Consider the following 15,676-nt stretch of genomic DNA (forward strand, 5'->3'; position numbering starts at 1 on the left):
TCCTCAGTGATGGGCGGGATTTTCTCCCCTCTCCAATGGGCGGGCAGGCCTGGTGGTCACGTGGAGGGGGTAGGTTCGGCGGCCGGGTGATGGGGGGAGGGGACGGTCGGGGAGAGACTAGCTGCCGGTCGGGTGGTGTGGCGTGTTGGCCGGGCTCCTCCATCCACCTGTTTGCAGGGCAGAACTCAAGCCTCCCCTCCCCCCTCTCTCTCTCACTCCATATATCTCACACACACTTCCACACAAATACTGACAACAACAAGCGCCGTAACCGCCGCCTCAGCTCCCGCTCTCATACACGCCTTCGGCACCCTGGGCCAAAGGGCCTCGCAGCCCGAACCCCTTCAACACTGCTCTCCCCCCACACCCCCGCAAAAAGAAGCAGGTGGGCTGGTGTTCACCCTTGTCCACTCTCACGCAATGTGGCCCTGAAACGGGCCTCGGGGATCACCCCCGAGCCTCTCACTTGCAGGGAAAGCCCAAGCCCAGCGGCTGATTCCACCTAGGGGTTCCAGCCGAGCCCAGAGAAGTGACTAAAGGGGTGGGGTGGGGGTTTGGGAGGTAAGGTGGGGGTGGTGAAGCCGTTGCCGGTAGGATTCTCCTCCCTCCAGCCACTCTCTTTGTGCCGCCTTGTTTACAACAGGATTCCCTCCACCAGGTAAGCCACGGATGGCTCTGTCTTTCTTACGCAAGCATGCCATTTAATCTTCCCCTGGATATTTTTGTAGGCAGAGTTGGGTTGCAGTTACTCCCCTATCACCCTTTGCATGGTCCGTATGTGCAATGTACCCGGCGCTTTGCAGGTCAGATAATCATCTGCTCTTCATTTAACTGTTTCCATCCTGAGTTTTGCAAATTATACCTTTATTCCTATTAGCTTCAGATGCCATGTAATCTATCTATCCTGGTTAATATCCAAGTGCGTTGCTGATTAAAGCCAGATCGTTCTTTGACCTTGAATTAAATTGGTTCAACTTGCACCCACCCGCCTCGTGTCTCTGAGCCCGTCTTGGGCTTTAGCTGCTGCGTGTTGGAAGCGGGATAGCGGCATGAACACAAGGGGAGGTGTCCCCTCGCTTCACCTCGCGTGTCTTTTAATAAAAAGAAACAGTTCTGACTTCCATCTGGCGGTGCACTCGTGGCCGCAATAGCGCGAAAATGCATTCATCGTGAGCTTTCAAAGACCGCTCTTCTAGTGTGATGTGTGTTGTAAAGCCAGTCGAGTTGTGCAGCCGAGGTGCATTTTTAGGCTTGGGCAACTTTGTATCTTGATCAGTTTAGTCTTCTGTGGTGAATTCTGCCTTTCGTAGGGTTGCTTGTATCGGACCTGTTTTACCCTCTCCACGCTCCTTAACACCACAAAAAGGCTACAGGCGGTACACTCATGATACCTGCACTGGTTTCACATCCCTCCTATCATCCATTTTGTACCACCAACGTCTGTAATTATATCCGTATTTATAAGACGTAAGTTCCTTCATGAATCATCCTCGAGCAGTGCGAATGGCCCGATGTTAGTTCAATACAGACGGCTAAATGTTTAGTTGTATTGTAGCTGTGGTGTCCCAAGTATTGGGTTTCATTGATCAGTTGTTGATCTTATCGTGCGGTAAGTGTTTTACCGATGTGCCGCTCAATATTACGAGTTATTTAGAAATATTGTCTGTTCGAATCGGCTGTATGGAGTAGCATGTCAATTTATATTATTCAAATTATGTTGCTTGTCGTATTGCTAAAGCACAATCGGAGATTCTTGAGCAAGGCAAATTTTAATACATTTAAGGTTTCTATGCATGCTTTTATGCAGAGTTGTTTCCAGGCATGGGAAATGTGTTGTCGAATATATCGACATTTCTATACGCATTATAACTGTAGCCCCACTTGCTGAGGAAGATGTGCCATCTAGAGAGAGGTGCCTGCATATGTCATTTTTTAAATAACTTGTAGCGAATTGTAACTTTCTGGAGAGGCGATACAAATGATTGGGAGATGAGTCTTGGATTAATCACGAGATGCCCGATGCGGAGAACTTGTAAGGGTGGGGGTTGGATTTAATGTGATACTTGGATGCCTCGAGGGTTTAGCAATTTTCGCCTGCAGTGGGGCATCTAACTTGTGGGGTCAAACCCCCTTTTCATTTAGTTACATTTTCTTTAAATTGGAGTCTATAACTGTGCAGATTATATCTTGTGTCTGACTATTGACCGTTCAAAGGATATACTGAGTGAAAATCTGTGGGAAAGAGTACAAACGTGACGGCAATGTGGCGTACGGTCTCGACAAACTTGATATTCACGATTTAGGCACCCAGTGAGTAAGAAGTAGGATCCCAAGACCAGATGGCTGTAACTTATTTTCCAAGATTGGAATTTTTCCACTCAAATAGTGACGTCGTCGCCACTATATTGCTGTTATTAGTCGGCCATCAATCACTGATCGCACATAAGGACAATCTGCTGCCCGCGAATGTCCATGTCCACTTGAAAATGTTGCCTTACCAAAGTAATTGGTACCATTAGTAAAACAGGGTGAGTATTTTGTGTTGGTTAAAAGATTTATTACCAGGTAATGGTCGTTCTTTATTTGAACACTTTGGTGTGCATTTTCGCTTTGCAGCAAAATTGTAACAAGACGTTGATTGTGCTTTAAGTTATTTAAATTAACCGGTGTGTTCTATAGAGTTAAGTATCATTCAGTAAAATCAATGAATGGTACTAGTTAGGTCTTGATCTCAAATTTTCTTGCTTTAGTATGAACAATTTTAGTAGCCTAAAGCCGATAGAATGCGTTGAATTGTACAGAGGCTTTCATATGAAATGGTCATTAATTTTTTTCGGATTTAAAAAAAAATGAGTTAGGGTGGTTTGAGCAAGTAACATTAGCTATAATTTGCACTGATTTTCCTTTAAATGCCTGCAATTCATCCATAACCTGTTATATCCTGTTTTGTAACCTTTTGGTGTTATCAGACCATATTTTGACATTAATTTCGGAATAAGTAGATGCCAAATGGATTTTACCCTGAGAACAGGCAGTAATTTTGTCATTTATGTCCACAAAAATGCGAGCAAACAATTTAACCTTTTAAAAAAAACTCTAGTTCAATCATTCTCTGAATTTCCTCATACGTGTTCTTAAATATACTTGGCTCATTACTTCTATGACATAACTAAAAGCTTTCCAATTAATCAGTTCACTCTGAGACATTATATTAATGCAACCACTAATTTCCCTATTCCCCTAGTGTAGCTTTCTCACCCCCTGCTGAAATTAGTTTTAAAGAATTAACTGCCCATTCTGTATTTCAAATAATTTGTTTCATTTGCTTAACTGATTGTATTTAATTTCAGAATGTCATATTGGACACGTGAAATTGTATTGTATCTTTGAGTTTAATTTGAGGTCTACAATAATGGTACAGTGAATCTCATCAAATTTTAACTTGTGTACCAAAAGTCTCCCCTAAATTTCTCAACATTTTGACTCTTGGGACTACTAACCTAGTTAAACCTGGTTTCTGAAACTGAGGTAAAGAAACAAAATCCGTTTCTCGAATATGACTTGCTGGACTTCTTAAAATTGGAGTTCCAGTATCAACAGACTAATAAATGCACTCATTAGTTACGAGGGAAGGTTCTCTATAGATTTGTCCATTAAATGGGCCGGAACAATTTGTTAAACTAGTAGACTAAACAGACTTGCCTTAGAATGTCAGTAGTTAAACTGCAGCACAGACAAGTAAGTGAATAAAAATCAGAGTACTAATCCAAAATTTGATCTGTTTATCTTCACTCAATTAAGTAGAAATGAACTTCTGAAGTATAAAATATTGACTCATTGACTTTCTAATTCTGATTCTAAAATTGACTTAAAGATGAAGTGGAAGTCCAAACAAAGTTTTGTGTAAAATCAAATTACACTCAAGTTCTTGGAACAATTAACAAAAATTTTCTTACCCAAAATATTTGTTTTAAAGTGCCAATCCCCTGAGATAAGGGAAGAAATGAAGGGGGAATTTGCTTTAACTATAAGATAAGTACACCTAAATAGTGGCTGCCAAATTAATTCTATCTGAATCAACTGCTTCATTGCTGGGGATAGCAAATAGCAGATTTTTGTATGAAGCATTCTGTAGGCATGGGGTGAAATCTTGTTTCATGTACATATAATGGGTTCATTGGGTTGTTCCATCACAGCAATGTACAGTAGGTGATTTACAAAACTTAACATGTCCAGTAACACTTGTGCCATTCAGTAAAATGTTCAATTAATGAATTTAACTAAACCTTGCTGTTTGAACAGCTAACTAGTTGGAATTTAATAACTCTTTCTTCCTACCACTGACTAATGGTACTGACGGTATAAAAGCTTCATTGAAAGGGGAGTAAGGAATGGTCCAGTTCAACTTGTTTATCTCTATCTTGGTCTGCCTGTGATGTTAAAACCCTTGGAATGCCGGGAAGAATTAGTGAGTAGTCCCTGACTTACGAACATTTGGTTTTGACTGAATTTAAATTCCTCATACATGTCTTTTGCTTGTTTTATTCAATCTACATATGCTAGTAGTCATTGTTGCAAGTAGATGAGCTCTGTTTCAACTGTTTTAATAGCTGTTCAAGGTAAAATAAAGCAAAAGCTATAAAATTACATTGTTGCTGTCAGAGACTAACCACTTCCAATTGTAGTGCAAGTATGGGAGCAGTGGTTTATTGTACTGTCTGTGGTACTGCACATCCAGTTATTTTTATACGCTTTCAGGCCATGGATGGGTTTTCAATTATATGCATGAATAGGTCACCTTGATGAATAGATTTTGAACAAACACATTTTCTTCCTCCTAACCCACCTCCTGTCCCATTCCACAATTAACTTGCAACTTGTACATCCATATAAGAAAAGTATTGGGAGACCAAATCCATTATGGTCCACCTTCAATGATTATTGCAGAGAAAAGAAATATGATTCATTGATCTGGGTGTTGAGCGATGTTGTCTGTAGTACTGGGTATTTATTTTTCTACACTTTCAGAGCATGGACGGGTTTTCAATTATGTGCATGAATAGGTCACCTTGGTGATCAGATTTTGAACAAACACATTTTCTTCCTCAAACCTCCCCCCCCCCCATTCCACAATTAACTTATAACTTGTACAGTCAAGATTGTTCATTGTCATTTCCAGTACACAAGTGCAAAGGAAAATAAAATAATTGTTGCTCTGGATTTGATGCAGCACAAAAAAAAGATAAAGGACACCAGTAAATATTAAATGCATATGATAGCTTATATACATATGTACATTAAGTGAAGCTAGACACAGGAGTGTCTGTACATTAGAAGACTGTCTGGAAATGAAAAAGTAATGGTGGTTGGAGGGGTAGGTTAGTGAGTGGAGTTGTTGATCCGCCTTGCTACTTGGGGAAGGTAACTGTTTTTGAGTCTGGTAATCTTGGTGTGGATGCTACGTAGCCTCCTCCCAGACTGGAGTGGGACAAACTGTCCTTGAGCAGGGTGGGTGGAATTCTTTATGATGTTACTGGGCCTTTTCTGACATCTTTCTGTGTCCATGTCCTTAATGGTGGGTAGGCTGGTGCCAGTGATGCATTGAGCAGTTTTGATTACCTATTGTAGAGCCTTATTTTATTGGGCATAAGAAAAACATTTAACTGCGAGACCTAATACATAGTGGGCCACCTTCAGTGACAATTAATGTAAATGAAATAGATTGAATTTATTGATCGGTGTTGGGCCATTTTGTTCCCATTTTTTTGGAACTCTTCTCTGAAATACCTGTTTTTTTTTCAAACTTTTGCCACCACCTCAGTCATACCTTTATTTCTCATTTTAAATCCTAACAATACTAAATTAGGAATAATGCTTTTCACATGCAATTTAGGATAAAATATTCAGAAACCCTTCAAACTGTGTCTCTATGAAATGTTAGTCAATGCACAATTTTTAATTGGACCATAGTTGAAGTGCCCAATATGGTGACTTGTGCTGTGGGATGATGCTGCTGCTGCATTGTTCCAGTGACCCAGGTTCAATTCTGATCTTGGGTGCCACGTGCAAGGAGTTTAACCTGGATCCTGTAGGTTTTCTCTGGGCTCTGGTGGCCTCCCACATGTCAAAGACACTGTTATGTTAATGAGCTACATTAAATTATCCTGGTGCAGATGGGTGGCAAGAAAATTAGAAGATGCTGGGCACGTGATAAAGCTTTCAGAGAAATGGCTAGTTATGCTCTAATGCCTGCATAAACTTCGTGGGCCAGATAACTTCATGTTATAAGAGACATAAGATGAGTGAACAATTGGGAACTCACCTGGCTGTATAGGTTGTGTAGTTTCATTGTTTTACAGAATTGTAATTGTGTGCTAGTTTTTTGTTAAGTGTGTTTCACCCTTGAATATTGACACTCTGGTTCAAATAATCTTCCCTCTTGTGTAATATTTGAGGTTGCAGAAGTATAGATTTTCCTTACAAGCAATGAAAGTTGGAGTTCATGTTCCATTTATAACTAAGAGCTGGATAGTCACCCTTTATCAGTGTGGTTTGTATTTCTAGCCTCCAATGCAAATTAATACGAGCTGGCTTTAGAACCAACGTGAGGGTATAAATTTGTCGTATAATGCCTATGTGCAACTGAATTTCTATTTGAGTTGTGATTTTTTTTTCAGCAATTCATATATCGCGTAGGCTACTTGCATATCTTCAGTACCAATTTGCAGAATTTTTCGGTGTTTAACAGTAACACTTAAAAAGGCTTTCAATATTTTTATATTGGTACATTTGGAAAATGGCCAGTGGCATGATGAGACAAGATTTGAATCTTGTTAAATGCATATTTCACATTATAATCATCTGCTTGGTTTTGTCATCATTCTTCACAATGTGTGGTGCCTGTTTAGTTGGGTGGTGCTTAGGTTGCACCATAAAGTTGCTTGAAGAAAAAACAGTCTGTAATTGCTGGTTAAATTGTATACAAGATTAAATTTAATTTTATTTTTGGAAAATACTTGTGCATACTAATGTTCAGAGGCATCGTTGAAATGGAAACTGCCATTTTGAAAGAAATATTCTACACTGAATATTTTCTATCTGCATATTCTTGCCAGCTTTTAAATGAAAGTATTTGTATTTTCTGCGCCCTTTCTTGAATGCAATGAATCACTAATTCTGCATTAGTTTCTATCTTGCTGAAGGAATTGGCTGTGCATCTGCTGTCCACTGTGATGCTCTTGGTTTACAGATTGAGGTTCATAGCTTCATACATTACAGCAAATGAATACATCTTTAATGAAATGGTTCTGTCTCATCCAAACTTGTGGGTAATGAATTCCAGACTGCAGCACTCTGGGTGAAAGAATTTCCCTTCAATTCCCCCTCGAATATTTGAATAAATTAGTGGACAAATATGCCCCCTCCATTTGTTGACCTCTACAGGAAATGGGTCACTTGAATCCACAATATTTGGAACAAAGATGTTTCTAGCCATTATTCTGCAAATGAAATACTACACTTCTGGAGCACCTTTGCAACTTTCCTCTGTATTAGTCTTGCAGTAATATGCGAAAAGAAGCTGCCTCGAGAGTGTGGTATCCCATTGCCTCATGGAAGTTACTAGCCCAGGATGTCTTGAACTGAAAGAGTAACGTTTAGAATGGCATTGAGGATCTCAAGTTCATTTGTCTTGAAGAATGCTTGATGGCTTTGGGTCTGTACTCACTGGTTTAGAAGAATGGTGGCGGGGGGGCGGAATCTCATTGAAACCCCATTGAAAATTGATAGTGAATGTGGAGAGGATGTTTTCAATAGTAGGGGAGGCTAGGACCAGATGGCACAGCCTCAGAATAGAAGAATGCCCTTTTAGAACAGATGAGGAATTTCTTCAGCCACAGGGTGGTGAATCTGAGGAATTCATTACCACAGATGGCTGTGGAGGCCAAGTCATTGGGCATATTTAAAGTGGAGGTTCATAGGTTCTTGATTAGTCAGGGCGTCAAAGGTTATGGGGAGGATGGGGTAGACTGGGATAATAAATCAAGCATGGAATGGCACAGCAGACTCAATGGGCCAAATGGCCCAATTCTGCCTCCATGCAATCACCTGCCTTCCTTCCTTCAGCAGACCTGGTATCATGAAGTGGGGTGGCGTTGCTGGTTAAAGAGGAGATTAACGCAATAGAAAGGAAGGACATAAGCCAGGAAGATGTGGAATCGATATGGGTAGAGCTGCGTAACACTAAGGGGCAGAAAACGCTGGTGGGAGTTGTGTACAGGCCACCTAACAGTAGTAGTGAGGTCGGAGATGGTATTAGACAGGAAATTAGAAATGTGTGCAATAAAGGAACAGCAGTTATAATGGGTGACTTCAATCTACATGTAGATTGGGTGAACCAAATTGGTAAAGGTGCTGAGGAAGAGGATTTCTTGGAATGTATGCGGGATGGTTTTTTGAACCAACATGTCGAGGAACCAACTCGAGAGCAGGCTATTCTGGACTGGGTTTTGAGCAATGAGGAAGGGTTAATTAGCAATATTGTCGTGAGAGGCCCCTTGGGTAAGAGTGACCATAATATGGTGGAATTCTTCATTAAGATGGAGAGTGACATAGTTAATTCAGAAACAAAGGTTCTGAACTTAAAGAGGGGTAACTTTGAAGGTATGAGACGTGAATTAGCTAAGATAGACTGGCAAATGACACTTAAAGGATTGACGGTGGATATGCAATGGCAAGCATTTAAAGGTTGCATGGATGAACTACAACAATTGTTCATCCCAGTTTGGCAAAAGAATAAATCAAGGAAGGTAGTGCACCCGTGGCTGACAAGAGAAATTAGGGATAGTATCAATTCCAAAGAAGAAGCATACAAATTAGCCAGAAAAAGTGGCTCACCTGAGGACTAGGAGAAATTCAGAGTCCAGCAGAGGAGGACAAAGGGCTTAATTAGGAAGGGGAAAAAAGATTATGAGAGAAAACTGGCAGGGAACATAAAAACTGACTGTAAAAGCTTTTATAGATATGTAAAAAGGAAAAGACTGGTAAAGACAAATGTAGATCCCCTACAGACAGAAACAGGTGAATTGATTATGGGGAGCAAGGACATGGCAGACCAATTGAATGATTACTTTGGTTCTGTCTTCACTAAGGAGGACATAAATAATCTTCCAGAAATAGTAAGGGACAGAGGGTCCAGTGAGATGGAGGAACTGAGCGAAATACATGTTAGTAGGGAAGTGGTGTTAGGTAAATTGAAGGGATTAAAGGCAGATAAATCCCCAGGGCCAGATGGTCTGCATCCAGAGTGCTTAAGGAAGTAGCCCAAGAAATAGTGGATGCATTAGTGATAATTTTTCAAAACTCGTTAGATTCTGGACTAGTTCCTGAGGATTGGAGGGTGGCTAATGTAACCCCACTTTTTAAAAAAAGGAGGGAGAGAGAAACTGGGGAATTATAGACCGGTTAGCCTAACGTCGGTGGTGGGGAAACTGCTGGAGTCAGTTATCAAAGATGTGATAACAGCACATTTGGAAAGCGGTGAAATCATCAGACAAAGTCAGCATGGATTTGTGAAAGGAAAATCATGTCTGACGAATCTCATAGAATTTTTTGAGGATGTAACTATTAGAGTGGGTAGGGGAGAACCAGTAGATGTGGTATATTTGGATTTTCAAAAGGCTTTTGACAAGGTCCCACATAGGAGATTAGTGTGCAAACTTAAAGCACACGGTATTGGGGGTAAGGTATTGGTGTGGGTGGAGAATTGGTTAGCAGACAGGAAGCAAAGAGTGGGAATAAACGGGACTTTTTCAGAATGGCAGGCAGTGACTAGTGGGGTACTGCAAGGCTCAGTGCTGGGACCCCAGTTGTTTTCAATATATATTAATGACTTGGATGAGGGAATTAAATGCAGCATCTCCAAGTTTGCAGATGACACGAAGCTGGGTGGCAGTGTTAGCTGTGAGGAGGATGCTAAGGGGATGCAGGCTGACTTGGATAGGTTGGGTGAGTGGGCAAACTCATGGCAGATGCAATTTAATGTGGATAAATGTGAAGTTATCCACTTTGGTGGCAAAAATAGGAAAACAGATTATTATCTGAATGGTGGCCGATTAGGAAAAGGGGAGGTGCAACGAGACCTGGGTGTCATTATACACCAGTCATTGAAAGTGGGCATGCAGGTACAGCAGGCGGTGAAAAAGGCAAATGGTATGCTGGCATTTATAGCGAGAGGATTCGAGTACAGGAGCAGGGAGGTACTACTGCAGTTGTACAAGGCCTTGGTGAGACCACACCTGGAGTATTGTGTGCAGTTTTGGTCCCCTAATCTGAGGAAAGACATCCTTGCCATAGAGAGAGTACAAAGAAGGTTCACCAGATTGATTCCTGGGATGGCAGGACTTTCATATGAAGAAAGACTGGATGAACTGGGCTTGTACTCGTTGGAATTTAGAAGATTGAGGGGGGATCTGATTGAAACGTATAAAATCCTAAAGGGATTGGACAGGCTAGATGCAGGAAGATTATTCCTGATGTTGGGGAAGTCCAGAACGAGGGGTCACAGTTTGAGGATAAAGGGGAAGCCTTTTGGGACCGAGATTAGGAAAAACTTCTTCACACAGAGAGTGGTGAATCTGTGGAATTCTCTGCCACAGGAAACAGTTGAGGCCAGTTCATTGGCTATATTTAAGAGGGAGTTAGATATGGCCCTTGTGGCTGCGGGGATCAGGGGGTATGGAGGGAAGGCTGGGGCGGGGTTCTGAGTTGGATGATCAGCCATGATCATAAATGGTGGTGCAGGCTCGAAGGGCCAAATGGCCTACTCCTGCACCTATTTTCTATGTTTCTATGAAACTCGTCAATCATCTCAGAATCCTCAAGATATGAATGGAAGTCACTCATTCTTGATTTCTATGGATTGCCTAAGCTGTACTGGAGCTGTGGCCTAACTGGTGATTTTGCTGATTTTCCAATGTCATCTTTCTCTGCTTGACGAAAATAACCATAGATAGTGCTCAGCAAGGCCTGCTATTGCAAGGGATCAGTCTGTATGGATTCCAGTGACTGACTACCTATTTTTAATACCTGTATTTGTGTCGTAATCTTTGGACTTGTTAGCCACTTTCGTTCACTGATCAATTGATCTACAGCTTTCTTCCAGACTACCAAACCCACTGGTCAATTTCTTTATTGTGTCTACGTATAGTTAGGATTGAGAGTTGTGGTCATATATTGGTGACACTTGGTAGGTTGCCTAGCACAATCATCACTGATTTGATTCAAAACAATGTTTTAATGTACATGTGACAAAGCTAACCATTAAATCTAAATCATTATTAAATATCACAAAAGTGAGGGGCATTGAGTTCTGAGGAATCACAGGGCACAAAGCCAATCTGCTATTATTGGTGTCAAATTTGCCACTTTGTTGAACCCAAAAGGTTGTATTATTTTCGATGTCTTTCAGATGAATCCTAGCCAAAGTGTTGTTGAAATCATATTGTGTATGTCAACGTAACGCCCTCATTGACCATCATTGCCACTAAGTTAGTTTACCTTTTCAGAGCCAGAGATTGTAATCAAGGCTTCATGGCCACACCCATGTTCTCATCAGTGGGAGGAGCTAGAGTTCTGGCTAGTATAAAATTGTTTCTTCAATCAATGCTAAGAAATAGAAGAATACTTCTTCTCTAATCCAGACAAGTGAGACATGGTTGGAGTTTTCCTGGTCAGTTTTATTATGCCTTGTACTGCTTTAAGTGAAAACAATGATAGTTTTAACAATGGTTGCATTTGCACTCGATATATAAATCTAATTTGGCACAACTTTGGTTTGGCTTTTTCCAAGGAGAAGGTCACTGGTATTTAAATTGTTCTTTAAGGGTCATTTTTTTAGAGACTTCTTTTGACTTTGTTAGTTATTTTGGATCATATAAGCTGAAGCCTTGAGACCAGAAGCTCATAGAGGATGTTACCTGTCAAGTGAAATGTGGATGATTATGTACAGGAATTAATTGTCTAACAAATTAAGATGTGAATGTGCTTGAGTATTGAACAAAATAGATTGGCCTAATTGTTTGTAGCTTTATGCTTCAAGAATCCTTTAAATCGAGTGAAAATGACCTCTTATTCTGGAGAGAGATAGGACTTGGGTACTTGAATTGATTTAAGTCTGTCAGTTTGATTTCTCCTTTTAGTCTCTAAAGGGACAAATTTAAAAAAATCTATGGGTTTATTTGTATTGTTGATCTGAAGGTTTTGGATTTAGAGTTCTCACACGTAATGTAGATCACTGTAATTCATTAATTTCCAATCTGGTTTGAAAATGAAGTATCAGAGCATGCTCTGGCTACATTTGGCACAATGGTAGCTAATTTATTATTTGCTTTGAAAGGCAACTGTTTCTCATGCAAAATCTTAAGCGAATTAGATAACTTGCTTTTCCGCTGCTGTTGTCAGTAAAGACAAGTAATAGAGCTAAATCTGTGGTTGCATGTTTGCTTTGTCTGCTCATTAATAATGGAAGTAGATCAGGCCATGTGAGAGTGTTTGATCCATCCACTCATAACGTGCTTGACAATGGATGGAAAATTATTAGATCAAAAAAAACCTATGTGAAGAAAACTTGGATTAGTTTGTGTGGCAGAGGCCTAATATTCAATTAATTTGCTTTTCTAGTTTAATATATAAATCTTTGAACTTGTAACTAAATTATTGGTATATGTCAAGCATATTTCTGCCTAGAATTATGTCATACTGAATAAGTGTCATGTTAATTCAGCGCTTCAAATGCGTGTAGTTTCCTGCTATTTTTTCCATTCATGTTTATTATATGAAATGCAAGCTCTGTTTTTTTCCTAGGTCAAACAATCTAGAACTCTAAGGTTGACATTATTAATATTTTGGCACAGAATTCTTCATGATTTAACTAATAAAAAGTAATTTTTTTTTAAAAAAGTGCAACGAGGCCTCTAGATTAGTTAAGACAGATTAAAGTTTCACACTGTATCTTGATATTATGTAAATGATGTTCTTCGTGCTGACTCTGATCAAAGTATGTGGTTAATTTCCTTTACTGATGTGTATCACTTTGAGCAGAACATAAGAGCAGTTTTCTTGATGCTGAAATTTATTTTTCTAATGGTGTTTTGTAATATTTTAGCCAACTGTCAAATGCAATATGGAAAATTTGATCTGTACAGGTTTTGTAAGTTGGAAATACAACACAGAACCGGGATTTTCGGTCCAGAGTCCATGCTGACTACCAACCACCCATTCATATTAATGTTATTAATCCCTTTCTATTTGCTTCACATTCTCTCCACCACCACCTCCCCCATCCCCTCTAGAGATTCTATCATTTGCCCACAATACCAAGGGCAATTTTGAGTGACCAACTTGCACGTCTATGGGATAGGTAAGGAAACTCGTGGGGTTGTGGAGAGCATGTGTAAACTCCACACAGTAGGCTGAGGTCAGTATTGATCTTGAGTCTCTGGTGCTATAAGCTAGTAGCTCTATCAGCTGTGACACCCCTAATTTTTAGATAGTATAAATAAAATAGCACACTAGGCAAATCATTAATAAACAGAGGTAAGTAAATGCACAAACCTTTACAGCATTCTTATTTCCTCCCTTTCACTATACACTCTCCATTTTGCAGCTGAAATTGTAGAAAAATCTGTGGTCAGTGTAGACTGCTCCACGTTGATCCTCCTGAACCACAAGGAAAATCTTGGTAAAATAGTCCAGTGGATAGTGAAGTGCTTGTGTTCTCTGCTGATTTCTTGGTTTACTTGCTGAGTCGGAAGTAGAGTGAAACAGTTTGATGCCAGTTGAGGACAAAAAGTAGATTATTATTTTGCAATACCTTCTGCAGGAAGTTGGTACATAGTTTAAAGATTTGATATTCAAAATTTGCTACTAATGCATTTTGTTTCAAATTTGGAATACTCAGGTAGTTCCATTTACAGCATTATGAACACATTTAATACTGCGATTTTTGTGGGTTTCCAGTTCTGTTGTGGACTTCTGACATTTCGAAGTGGGTCTATGGGTTAGGTACTTAGTGGTTGGAAAAGCCAGCTGTTTTCAGCTTGTGCAGTGATGTATTAGGTTAGTACTTAACTCGTGTTGCTTACATTGTCTCATGTGCAAGGTGAGGTAGGAAATCTTGAATGAATCTTAGAGATCTGGCATGCTTTGGCTGAGAATGAGTGAAACTCCCTGGCAAATTGTACATCAGTGTTGAAATTGTAGAACAGGGGTTACCAACCTTTTTATGCCATTAATCAATGTGTTCGTGGGCCCCAGGCTGGGAGCCCCTGTTTTAGACCCATGGTAAGTTGATGAGTTGCATGATCTTATTAGCAATAGTCAGCAAGGCTTTAGGTGGGGAGACCCTGTCTCAAATTGAGTTTTCTTTTGAGGAGGTGATGGAGATGAAGGTGGACTTTAGTAAATCATGTGACATGTTCCCTCATGGTCAGCTGGTCCAGAGGTGGGATCCATGTTGAGTTCATGTGTTGGATACAGAATGGACTTGGTCATGGCAGTCTAGAGTTTTGGTGTTTATCTGACTGTAGGAATGTGACCAGCAGTTTTCTGCAAGGATCAGTGCTATATAGTTTGTTGTCACTATGGTCAGTGCAGATGTGATAGGCCAAAAGGCTTGTTTCTGTGCTGCTGTGTTCTATGAACCTTGACGGAATCTTGTTAAGTATTATTTTATTGTACCATCTTATTCAAAGTGGCCAGATGTGTTGCATGGTTGTGATAACAGAATACAACATTGTCTGGTTCACTAATTGACTAGGGGAGGTAATTTTATTATTCAGGGCAGACTTTCGTCCATGTCAATTTATTTATCAACTTGACAGATAAGAAGTAAGGGCAAAAACTTACGAGTTCTTCAAGAAAGTCGAGAGAGAGCCTTTTTGTGCTCATCCTCTTTTAAACACAGGTGATGTTGGAATAACTTAACGGGATATCCAAACAAACAAAACAAACAGTTCTTTCAGTCCAAGTAGAAATCAGAGTGAAGGACCTGAATGCCTATTTCCTTCTGCATTTGTGTAAATTGTTTATTACTTGAATTCCACTTATTTGTACTGGTACCTGTCTGTGCATACAGTTGCAAGAAAATGTTTGAGAGCTCTTTACAATTCCCTGATTTTCTGCATTAAGTACTCATAAAATGTGGTCTGATCTTCATCTAATAATAGACAAACACAATCTGCTTAAGCTATAACACACAAACAATTGTACTTTTCGTGTCTTTATTGAACACATTGTTTAATTATTCACAGACCAGGCTGAGAAAAATGTGAACCCTGGTATTGAACCTCCTTTAGCAGCAATAACTTACTCCAAATGTTTCCTGTAGCTGCTGATCAGACTTGGGCAACGGCAAGGAGGGATTTTGGACCGTTCCTCCATACAAAACTGTTTCTGGGATACCCTGCATGAACAGCTGTCTTCAGGTCATCCGACAGCATCTCAATTGGGTTAAAGTCTGGACTCTGACTTGGCCATTCCAAACACACATTTTCTTCTTTTTAACACATTCTGTTGATTTACTGTTGTGCTTCAGGTCATTGTCTTGTTGCACCATCCGACTTCTATTAAGTGTCAGGTGATGGACCACCACCCTGCCATTCTCTTGTAAACTTTCTTG

At 40.1% G+C, this 15,676-nt stretch overlaps 1 protein-coding gene across 7 annotated transcripts in view; it reads left to right on the top strand.

Annotated features, from left to right (window-relative positions):
• Positions 1-561: 561 nt before the first annotated feature.
• LOC134351758 (plasma membrane calcium-transporting ATPase 1-like) overlaps positions 562-15,676 on the top strand; it is a 128,755-nt gene continuing 113,640 nt past the window's right edge. For 3 of the 7 annotated variants that reach the window (XM_063058376.1, XM_063058381.1, XM_063058382.1), the window contains exon 1: positions 562-658. The gene's annotated coding sequence lies outside the window, so the exon portion shown is untranslated. The other 4 variants (XM_063058379.1, XM_063058377.1, XM_063058378.1 and 1 more) reach the window with 4 other exon arrangements.

Source organism: Mobula hypostoma, chromosome 9, assembly GCF_963921235.1.
Source record: "Mobula hypostoma chromosome 9, sMobHyp1.1, whole genome shotgun sequence".
Classification (NCBI taxonomy): domain Eukaryota; kingdom Metazoa; phylum Chordata; class Chondrichthyes; order Myliobatiformes; family Myliobatidae; genus Mobula; species Mobula hypostoma.